This window comes from Petaurus breviceps, unplaced genomic scaffold (genome assembly GCF_028583685.1).
Source record: "Petaurus breviceps papuanus isolate PSGF00001 unplaced genomic scaffold, PetGlider_PUasm1.0 76, whole genome shotgun sequence".
Taxonomy (NCBI): Eukaryota; Metazoa; Chordata; class Mammalia; order Diprotodontia; family Petauridae; genus Petaurus; species Petaurus breviceps.
Genome location: NW_027186473.1, coordinates 16,640,699 through 16,648,589, shown reverse-complemented (window position 1 = coordinate 16,648,589; position 7,891 = coordinate 16,640,699). Strand labels below are relative to the sequence as shown.

The 7,891-nt window shown below is 34.6% G+C and overlaps 1 pseudogene; it reads left to right on the top strand.

Annotated features, from left to right (window-relative positions):
* The first annotated feature begins 6,007 nt into the window (after positions 1-6,007).
* LOC138174735 (ubiquitin-conjugating enzyme E2 B pseudogene) lies at positions 6,008-6,394 on the top strand (annotated as a pseudogene).
* The last annotated feature ends 1,497 nt before the right edge of the window (positions 6,395-7,891 follow it).

The window sequence follows — 7,891 nt, the reverse complement described above, 5'->3', positions numbered from 1 at the left end:
CTTTATAGTCATACTTCATTTTATAGCCCAAATGAAATTAACCAAGCTTGATAATGCACATTATTCAAAAGACTTGTGTCTGAATTCTTTTTGGTTCTTTAAAAAATCGACCATAAATCCAGGAATATTATCCACCACTAAGGACACTATAAGGAATTTTCAACATCAAGGAGTTCTAAAACAATGTGTACAAGGAAGCCATATTGGCTATTCTCAGAGAATGACTTCTTTGAAGGAAGCAAGACTCATTTATATGCTCTATGATGTTTCAAACTACATTTTTATCACTTGTAATCTGTATGTACATATCTCTATCTATCTATCTATCTATCTATCTATCTATCTATCTATCTATCTATCTATTTATAATAGGAATTTGGGAATATATAGATATTCTGGGCTTTGTAGTTTAGAAGCCCTGAGTGTGACTTAGTACTATTTCAGTCCTTGAGCCAGAGGACAGAACTCAGACAAACTGGACAGTTCTTAAAGGGACACTGAGAGTTGGCGAGAGAGAAATTGAAGAATGAATGTGCATGTCAAGAGATGAACAGTAGCAACAGTGAGAGTTAGCCTTCCCAGATCAGCACAGGATTTAATACTTTGAGACAGAAAGAACAGGCAGCACAAGACAACAGGTAAAAGAAGAAAGTGAAAGGAGGGACATTACTCTCACCCACCCACAGTTAAACATATTTGGAGTGGAAGGCTGAGGCTAAACTTCCAGGATGTATTTACCCTTTCAAGTATTGAGAGTAGATCTAAAAAAAAGCTAATCCTGCTCATTGCCCAACTCTTCTGTGCCTCTAGATCATCAGAGACAAACAAAATAAAATTAGAGAGAGTGAAACCTTTGCCTAAATGAAGGATTTTTTTTCTGACTGGGTAGGTAGTTTGATTTTACTCCCAAGTTTTCTTCTTTTATGATACATAAGACAGAAAAGGAGGGGAACTGAATAGTTGAAAGACAATGGAATTATGCACAAGTATATGTCACATATTACATGATACATATGTGCACATATGATATGTAATGTGATATATGCCGTGTTCGTGTGCATATAAAATTTTATACACAAATACATATATGTGCATGTGTATATAGATATATGTGTGTGTGTTTGTGGCAGTGTATGAGTAATTAAATCTCCAGAGACAAAGGGGATACAGAGGAGAGCAGTAAAGAGGATTGCCCAACCAAAGATGCCCTTATACTTGCAAAGTCAGTGTCAAATTTAAGAAGAAAAAGAACATTTACAAACAACCTACATCTACTGGCATTAGATCTCACAGATTAATCTCTTTTTCTTCCCATTAGCCTAAATAGAAAGGCATTAATCAACAAGACAACTACTAAAAGGTTACAGATAGATAGATGATAGATAGATAGATAGATAGATAAAGAGAGAGAGATAATAGATAGATATGTCAATATATGTGTATACACACAAACACACACACACATAAAACACATGCTTTTTTTTTTCCTTTTTCAGTCAAGGTGCTAGGTATCTTGCTTGTAATATAGATGGAGAGCTTTTCCAAGGACTTTTGGGATTGTATTCTGAAAGGCACTAACCTATTGATTGACTAAGCTAGACCCTTATTGAAAAAAAGTCAAATTTTGATCTATGCAGTCACTTGCTGACCTTTATAAATCAAAGAACACACACACAAACACACACACACACTTATCTGAAAGAACTGTTAATACCATGATAATGCTTAAATAGTTATGCAATGAAATAATAATCAGCAGTTGTCCATGCTGTGCAGAAGTAATAAATATAAGGGAAGATTCAGTAAATCTGGTCTGGTGTCTAAATACAGTAGCCAGTGGTAATGGGCTTCAAGAATGGTGAAAAGCTCCATTTTATCTATCCAGGGCTCCTCTGTAACAAAGTAATGTATGTCTTTAAAAAAATATGAAGTCTTAGCTTTTCTTCTGCTAGATATTTAAAGTCAATGCAAATACATAAATAAAATTAGAATTAAGTTATTTTAACACCTACACTCAATACTTATTTGATGGGTGGCAATGTGGTGCAGGGTAAAAAGTCAAGGGCCTTGTGTCAGTAGACCCCTTTTAAAAATCCCAGTTGCTCCACTTGGTGATTTTAGGTAAATCTTTCCCCACTTTTGAATCTTAGTTTCTTGATTTGAAAATTTGAAATAATAGTTGCACTGCTTAACTCATGGTTTGGATGGTTATATTTAATGGTGTGGATATATAACTGTGTTAACTTTAAAGTGTGATGAGACTATGATTCATAATATCAATGGCTTTATATCATTATTAGTAGTAATTATATATTAAATATATATTATGAGAATCCAAAGATAAACATTTTTTTCTTTTGTTCAAAGAAAAAAATGATTATGTTCTGAGGAAATGATTATGTTGTCCAGAGGGTGATATTTATCTCTGGGTGCAAATGCACATGAATATTTATGAATATGTGTATACACATAAGCATATAAAATACACAAATATTATATATATGCATATATAATCACTGAGGCATGGAGGAAATATTACTGGAAGAAAGAAGGAAGACCCACACAGACAAAAATCAGAGGTCTTTGAATGACTGAAGAAGAAGCCAGGGATTTTATGGTTAGACTTTATTGATAACACAAAAGAATCTGCTTGTCTGATTTTGGATTTTAATCTTAATATTCTACATCACACATTCTATTTGCCTCTACAGATACATTGGCTTCAACTATTGATGACTTATTAGTAAGAAATGTTTATTTAACACTCTTGCATGATTTTTTGCATATATATTTTCTTTGACCATAATTCAGAATTTTTTCTAGCTGCCTAACTATTCTCACAGTCCCTGATAACTTTGAGTGATGGAAAATAAACATTTTTGGGTTCTAAAGTTCAAGTCATGATCTCCTCCAAGTGCTAGATTGCACAGGACATTCTTAATATAATTTCTAATTTCTTAGTTCTATGGTATTAGTAGAAAATAATATAATTGGGCAAAAGCTTGGTCCATGTTCATGCATTCTCTGAGCCTTCCTTGCTTTATGTGTCTGGGGGTGGTTAGGAGCACTGCAGAAGGGGTGGGGGTGGAGAAGGCAGGTGGAATATAATTTTATTGTCTACATGCTCTATTTTCAAGAGTGGAAATCACTTTTCAATGTTATCCAATCACCAAATTTGACATATTGGATATCATTTAGGAAATTATCTGAACAGTAACAGTTCTTAGTAATAGTTAAATTGAATTTAAGTGACTTATATAAGGTCACTTAACTAATAAGTATGAGAGAGAGAATTTAAACCCAGGGCTCCTAACTACAGAATCTATCTTCTTTCAACTATACCATTATGCCTTTCAAAGAACAGCCATGGTATTAGATGAAACTAGCCACATAGATGGATGGAGTAATTTTCTGGTGTTGTGATAGGAGAAAGATTTTTCCCATGTCTACTTAGTTCCAAACATAGCCTCACTCTTTTGTTGTTTATACAAAGCCCAATTTTCTCATTTTTCTTATACAGAGTTTGGTAGCTTAAAAAAACTCACAATAATAGTTTCAAGTAAATACTGAAAGTCTCCAATTTACAAATTCATAAGACATCATAAAATATTGTTACTTGGCCTAAGTCTCTTACAAGTGATATTTATATACTTATGTTAAAGCTAGTTTCTAGTGTCTCCTTCTATCCTGATAGATTCAAACATAATGCACAAAGTAATTTAAGATCTCTTTTCCTCAACAATTTTGTTCTATGCAATAGCTGCTTTTTGATGGTCTTCATTGTTTCAGAGTACTTTAGGCTAGGAAATGGAGATCAATGATGTACCTACTTCATATTGAATAAATTTGTATTGGTCCAATTCACTGACATGAAAACCTTGATGTAATCAAGGAGGTGGTGCCTGCATTTTTAGTCCAGGATACAGAGTGATTTTTCACTGAATTTTCAGAGTGGTATTCTTGCCACTATTTTTATTTATTTGGTGTGTGTGTGTGTGTGTCTGTGTGTGTGTGAAAGAGAGACAGAAATAGAGATTTCTTCCTTTTTTTAATAAATATTTTTAAGACCCTAATGTGTTCAAACAAACATTTCTTAAATGCCAACAAAATGTGAGGCATTATTATTGGTCTTAAGGATACCAAGAGCAATTTGTAAAGTAGTTCCTACCCTCAATGAGTTTCCATTCATCTGGGAGATACAACATACCCACAAATAAATACAAAAATACCCATACCATAGCTTGAACACCAAATTCCTAGTGGGGGTTTCCAAAAAATAATCTCTTTTCCTTATTTTGCCTTTTTTCCTGCACTTCTTTGAGAACCTCACATGATACCCTGTGTCTATGTTTCTACAACTATATTAAAAGGGGCTGAAGTTCCTATACAAGCACTCAAGTCAAAGATATTGATTAGATGGCAGTTTATATTTTACTACATGGAAAGAATGTGTGTGTGTGTGTGTGTGTGTATGTGTGTGTCTGGGGGGGAGGTGGAGATTACAAAAAAGTTACTGGTATAACCTCAGATTTTTGGTTTCTTTTGTCTACTAAGTTCTATCTCAGGCACAAAGAATTGCCTCTAGTTGAAATTGTCCAACAAACATGAATTCTAGCAATAACCCAATACAAGGCACAGGACATGAATAAATATGAGTCAACCTCCCAAACAGAACAAACACAATATAAATTCTTACAATTATCCCCCCTTTGCTGAGATTATTAAATGGTACCTATTTATTAAGAAACCTTCAAAGTAAAATGTAGAGCCTAGAAGAAAATGTCATAAATTTAGAAGAGTAGTATGGAAAGGCGATAGCTTGTAGTATATCAGACATGCTTGTTCATGTTTGTTAATGCTCAGTAGAGATTACCACTTGCTCAAGGCTATTTTCAAGGAATCATTGAGATGACAAAGACTGAGTATGGTTGTAAGCCATAAAGTAAATGCTTATGTCATGACCTATTTTTCTGGACATATGTAAGTCAACGTGTGGCTTTATTAAATGTGAAGCAATTTGGATTGGAAGAGAATACAATTAGAATAGAGACAAAGTAATAGAAATAAAGATCCACAAATAAAATATATTTTTGATAAATGTCTGTTGCAGATAACATGTCACTCAGCACCCATTGTTGATGCCAGTATTGCATTTTTTTCAAGTGTTCAGTCACACTTGCATCTGTCTGACTGCTTTCGGTAATTATAGGATGATTTTTTTATGACTTATTATTGGACATATTTGAGATTACAATAGTTTGTAAGAACAAAGGTTTTTCAGTTGGGTATGATAAAGTCAATTTCATAAGCACAACATTGGGGACATATAGCTAATAAACTGCAGATGAAAAAGATTCTTGGGGTTTAGTGAACGACAACCTCAATATTAGTCAAAAGTATGATAAAACAGCCAAGTAATCTCATGCCCTTGAGACAGGTATAGCATTCAGGAATGAAGAAGTCATAGTTTTACTATTCTCTGCCTATATTAGCTCTTATTTGAAGAACTGCACTTAGTTTAAGGTACCATATTTCAGGAAGACCATGGTTACATTGTGCAGTATTCGAGTAAGACAACCAAGATTATGAATGACTTTAAGATCTTGTCATTTGAGAATAAACTAAAGGAAATTGGATGTCTAGGATGGAGACAGAAAGACATAGGGAAAACATAACAGGGAAGTTAATATTTGAATATTTGAAATACTGTAATATGGAAAAATAATTAGTCTTGTTTATTTGGTCTTGAAGGGTGGAATTAGGAGCAAAAGATCAAAATTACAAAAAAAGGAAAGTTTGAGTTTTTTGTCAAGATAAACATTTTTTAAATAATTAGAGATAAGAAGTAGTGAATTTGAGTGGTGGTGCTCCTGAATTCTGTGTCCAAAGGGTCAGGAGCTCAGGACCCTCACAAAAACTGCAGAGGGGAACAGGGATCATGTTAACCCCACCCAGGATTGAGACTCTTGCAGGACTTCAAGGAATTGTAAGAAGACCGAAATGTGGGTGTCAGTAGCAGATCATCTGAAAACAACATCATGCAGTGGAATACAGTTATATTTGGGCCGAAAGACAAACATTTTGAGGATGGTGCCTTTACACTAGTAATAGGATTCTCAAAAGAGTATTCAAATAAACTTCCCACTGTGAGATTCTTATGAAAGATATTTCATCCAAATGTCTATGTCAATGTTGGCATATATTTAGATATCCACCAGAATCATTGAAGGCCAATATATGATATGTCTTATATTTTACCATTAATTATCTGATGGATGAACCTAGTCCTAACAGTCTTGCCAATAGACAGGTGGTGTAGCTTTATAAGGAAAACAAGTGAGGATATGTGAAAAGAGTTTCAGTTATCGTTGAACAAAGCTGGAATGATTCATAATAGAAAAATGCTCTATTCATCCTCATCATTATTGTTGTATATAATTTACCTCTCAGTAGAAAGGTCAACAGAAGTTTTAAGGGCTACAGGTTTTAAGGATTCATGTACATAATCTGTCTGCAAAAAAGACAAAGAAAAAAAATCCTCCAGTGTAGAACCTTTAAAAGCTTGTGTATTATGAATAATGTGCTTTTATTTACATGGAATGAACTAAGTTATTGCTACATAAATTTGTAATATATCCTAATTGTATTAAGGAAGGAAGGAGAGAGAGAGAGAGAGAGAGAGAGAGAGAGAGAGAGAGAGAGAGAGAGAGAGAGAGAGAGAGAGAGAAAAAAAAAAAAAAAAAAAAAAAGAGAGAGAGAGAGAGAGAGAGAGAGAGAGAGAGAGAGAGAGAGAGAGAGAGGAAGGAAGGAAGGAAAGAAGGAAGGAAGGAAGGAAGGAAGGAAGGAAAGAAGGAAGGAATGAAGGAAGGAAGGAAGGGAAACAAAGAAAAAGTGGAATGAACTATCACAAGAGATAGCAGATGTACATACATCAGAAGCATTCAAGTATAGTTTGGATATCTATTTATAAGACATTTTGCAGGTAGAGTGCTTTTTCCGTTATGATTTGGAGCATGTGACTTCTGAGGATCATCTTCTCTGCACGCTCTACACTTGGTGTTCTGATAAATTTCTGTGAATTCAATTATCATCTCTCTGCAGATGATTCAGATATTTATTTCTTCACCCATAACCTTTCTCCTCACATAACCTCCAGTCTCACATTTATACCTGCTCATTGGACATTTGGAACTGAATATCCTATGCACTTCTTCAAATCAACATGTCCAGTGAACTTATTAACTTTTCCCTTAAAGCCTTCCCTGATCCAAACTTTCCTGTTACTGTCAAGGACACCACCAACCTTTCACATATCCAGCTTTACAATCTACTTGGCATTCTTGACTCCTCAGTCTTTTTCAACCCCCAGATCCAATCAGTTACCAAGTCCTACAAATTCTATGTTTTAAATATCTCTCAGATGTGCCTCCTTCTTTCCTCTGAAACTGCCACCACTCTGGGGAAGGTTCTAATCATCTCACACTTACACCATTGCACTAGCTATTTGGATTCTTTTTTACTTCAAGTCTCTTCCCACTCTAGTCCATCATCCACTCAGCTGTTAAATTTATCTGCTAAGTGCATAGCTAAGACCATGTCACACTCCAACCCCAACCCCCAATCAATACATTCTAGTAGTTCCTTATTACCTGAAGGATAAAATACAAAATTTTCCATTTGGCTTTTAAAACTCTTTACCGCCTGCCCTCCTTACTTTTCCAGTTCTTTTATACCTTATTCCCCTCCACATGGTCTGTGATCTAGTGATACTGACCCCCTTGTTGTTGCTTGCACAATCCACTTTATCTGTGGACTAGGAATTTGTACTGACTGTACAAAATATTGGAATTTTCTCTTTGCTCATCTCTATTTTCTGTCTTCCCTGGCTTCC